Here is a 4,388-nt window from a genome sequence, read left to right as displayed (position 1 = left end):
TGGAGCTCTGCTGCAGTGGAAAATGGCCTTGGATTTTTGAGCCAACAAACCATCCTCTCGAGCAGTTGTCTTGCGGGATCTGCCTGACCTGGGCTTGTCAAAAACGTCTCCAGTCTCTTCAAATCTTTTTTTTTTTTTTTATCCTCTGTACTTGACGCTGAGACACATTGAAGGTGTCTGCCACATCAGCAGTGGATCTGGTCTTCAGCCTCTTGATAATCAACACTTTAGTCTCAGGGTGAATCTCAGGCATTGCAGAGGTCTAGCTGAAGTTGATGTGAAGGTCTAGTGTACTGGGCTTCTTTTTATACACACCTGAGATCTAATTGATCCATTATTAGTCACAGGTGAAGCTCATATGACAAGGCGACAACACTTATGTCTTTGCAAAAATTGACTCAATGGGCTTTACTGATTTTGGACTGAAACATTGGGAATAAAATGAGCCATTTCTTGTAAAAAAATATTGATTAGAAATATATTTCAACGACACTTGAGGTCAATTTGTACACAAGAAATAAGACTTTTGTCAGAGACTGTATGTTCAAGCTTTATATTATTTAAGATTACATACTTAACTGAAAGTTGAGTCAGGGCAACTGGACTTTCTTTCTTTAATGTAGATCCGAAGTTCTGTGGATGCAGAATGAAACGTCTCTACATTAAAGAAAGAAAGTCCAGTTGGCATGACTCAGACACATTCAGACACATTCACCTGGATGACTGAGAATCTTCACAGATTACATATTTAAAATGGATGCACTTGCTGTCAAAATGAACACATTAATCAGTGTGATTAATTACTTAATTATACCGTTTTAGGGTTAATTTCGATGATGCATCTTTTTTAAAACCTTCATTATAGCAATATTTAGGAATTAATGACAAAAACATATTTGCAAAATGTGCAATTAATTAGTTAATTAGTTACAATTATTGACAGCCCTTATAAGAGTTCAAATTTGGAATCCTTTTTTTATGGAACCATTTTTTAATACAGGACTTTACAAATGGTATGTAAGTTCATTTAATAACTAACCCAATTAACTTGGCATACCATCACTGAGCATAAACTTAAGTACCGTATGGTCGGTGTTGACCTTTTCCCAGCCATAGACCAGACTGGCCATTAAAGATGCTCTGAATGAAGTCACTCTGATCAGTGACAGCCAGTGATTGAGTGGCGGGATGGGGAATTCACACAGTATTGATATAGCATGGCTTCTTCACCCCGGGATGAGACCAAGACCGAGGCGTCTTGATTGAATTGGCTGTCTGTGTCCGCTCAGGTCTGCAGCTGCCCAGATGAACCATGCCTTATGAAGGCGGCTATTTCACAGTTCCTTCTCCCCATGTTGGTGAAAGTTAAATTGTTTACCACATGGCAACAGATGGCGGGTAATGCAGCAATATTTAAACTATAAGGTCACTGTGTTGTTTCTAATAATCCTAATGAGCAAATAAGGGAAATTGTCTATTTTCCTCCCCTTCTTGTGACATTTTCAGAAGTTTGCTCCAGGCTCCAGGTGCACTTCTTGCATGATTGTTCTTTTTTATGTTGTGGGCAGTTTTCAATGATTAATTCCAATAGATGGAAGTCAATTATTATACAGGTATACCCAAAAGACAACTTCTTTGGCACAAAGCTTGTATAAAGGCTTTGTGCGTTACCTCTGAGGTTATGTGTCATAAATATGCAAATAATCATTTAAGGATTTATCAGAGAGATGATTGGCATCATGCATGAATTTACCTCTCATCATTGTTTGGCTGTAAAAACAATATGGACTGCCCATTAAACTGGAAATGAAATTTGGATTCCCATCTGTGAAGTGCTGTAGATTGTGAATGAATTTTTGGCACAAATATTGGATGATATATTCCTGATTACCTGTAGAAATGTAGTTCGACCACACAGGGACTGGATGGGCTGGGGAGGGATTCAATTTCAGACTGTCTGCATTTATTTTTTATTAGTTAATTCCAAGGGCCTTTTTCTCAACTGGCTCATTTCTCAGTATAATCCAGTATTCCTTATTCCTACTCCTGCAGTACATGGGATTTAGGGAGACCAGTTAGCAGAAATGGTAGTAAGCATAATGTCACTAAAATAAAAAAAACGTTCAACTAAATAATCACACATTAAATAATCAAATTAATCATGTTTGTTCACAATACTTTTGTGAGGCTTAAGTTTTTGATGATGCATAATTTAAAGTGTGGGAAAGTATAGAAAGTATTTTTTTATTAAACACCCAGACTCAGTAAATAAAATAATAAAATAATTTAATGCAAGTTTATTTTCCCACTATTTCAGTCAGGCAATTTAAATTACAACCTAAAGGCTGATTAAGATATTGTGCTTTTCCTTGTCTGTTTCTGGCTAGGATGAATTTCGCAGCTGTGCTAATTGATTTAATTTAAAAACGCAATGTATGAGTCATTCTGAAGGTCACCTAGGTTAGAGTATGGAGCATTCTGGGATGGAACATCACACCGTCTCCTGTGATAGAGACGGTATGATGGCACCTCTGGATGAAGAACATGGGCATACTTGCCAAAGGGAATGACAGTGTTAGTTGCCATGACTATGGTTGTGCATGCGCTCTGACTGCCATGCTAATGAACTGTCACACTGGTTTTGTTGTCAAGCTACAGGATTGGTACCCTGGAGAGCAGCATCTGAGGTGTGGTGAAGGATCTCTCCCTTCTCAGAATGCTGTCTATACTGCAACAAGCCAATTGATCATGAGCATATATTATACCAGATTGTCTACTAATGTGCCAACTCCACTTCTAATGGGGCATGAGCATGACAGAATGGTAAATAAGGACCTCACGTGGCCAAGACGCGAGTGACAGTGAGGTGTAGCTGGGGTATATTCAGTGCTGCACTGTACTGTACTGATTTATGTTCAGTGTGGCAAGTGTTCAGGTATGAAACTGATATCCAGAGTGTCTGACTGTTTTTTTAAAACCTTTTCTCAAAAATGCAAAAGCAATGACCCTAAACAATCAATGTGTTAGAGTGCTGATCTATGCATCTATCCACAGAGGCTTGGAGGTCATATTATGTGTGTGTGTGTGTGTGTGTGTGTGTGTGTGTGTGTAAATAAAATATATTGTTCTCTGGCAAATGCCAAACATGCAGCAACCCCCATCAGTGGACGTCGGGTCTTCATACCACCCTCATGGAGCCTGTTTCTGACAGTTTTAGCAGCCAAATGCACATTTGTGGCCTGCTGGAGGTCATTTTGCAGGGCTCTGGCAGTGCTCCTCCTGTTCTTCCTGTTCCTCCATGTTCTGGACACTACACTGACAGACATAGCAAACCTTCTTGCATTGCATTGATGTGGCATCCTGGATGAGCTTCACTACCTGAGCCACTTGTGTGGGTTGTGAAAGCACCACCGGCATTCAAAAGTGAACATCAGACAGAAAGCATAGGAACCGAGAGGTGGTCTGTGGTCACCACCTGCAGAACCATGCATTTATTGGGGATGTCTTGCTTATTGTCTATAATTTCCACCTTTTGTATATTCCTTTTGCACAACAGTGTTCCTTCAAAAGTGGACAGTTTTTTTTCACAATATTGACTTGTAGTTTCATTGTGTTGTTTAAGTGTTCCCTTTTTATTTTTTTGAGCAGTGTACATATATTCCTTCTTTGCATTCTTCCACTCATCTAATTCAGCTTCATTTAGTATATCCTAGTTTGGCGTAAAATTTAACACATCCCCCTTCTTTGTTCAGAATTTTTGCAGTTGTTGTGCGGTGTCCCAATGCTGCAACGCTTTCGACCTCGGAATGCAATTTACGCTTCAGTCACTAATGGATGCGTGCAATCAGCGATGACGCAAATCCAGGAGCAGGAACACCGCATGCTGAAGCCAGCAGCAGGAAGAGGGCTTTTTTACCTTGAGCATGTGATTTTATTTAGCTACCTCTTGAAATAATACTGTCTGTTTTTCATGTGCTTTTGACATTTTTACTGTTGGAGCCTTCACTAAAAGTACAATTTATAAAAGAATGATTATTTTGGTGTATTTTTTGCTTTGATGAGTTCTTTTGTGTAGCATTTGAACTCAACACTTTGAACGTGTAGGGAAAATGGCAAAAAATACATTTCTAACTTTTTGTACAGTTATTAGCCTCATTTGAATACTGCAGGAAAATAATATTACAGCATTTCATTTCATGCTTTAATATATGGCACTATAGTATTTACATTTTGGAGAAAAGTCCTGAAATATTAATTAATTTTATGCTAGGGAAAAAAGTAAGAAAAAATTACAATCCCTGTTGCCTCTTAGATGACAGGACCCAGCGTTGTGGCCATTACTGCAGCACAGACCCTCACCCATCACACCCAGTTTTGCCATCATTGAT

This window comes from Denticeps clupeoides, chromosome 11, assembly GCF_900700375.1.
Source record: "Denticeps clupeoides chromosome 11, fDenClu1.1, whole genome shotgun sequence".
In the NCBI taxonomy this organism is placed as follows: Eukaryota; Metazoa; Chordata; class Actinopteri; order Clupeiformes; family Denticipitidae; genus Denticeps; species Denticeps clupeoides.
The sequence above is the reverse complement of the archived record's forward strand: the minus strand, read 5'-3'. Positions refer to the sequence as shown.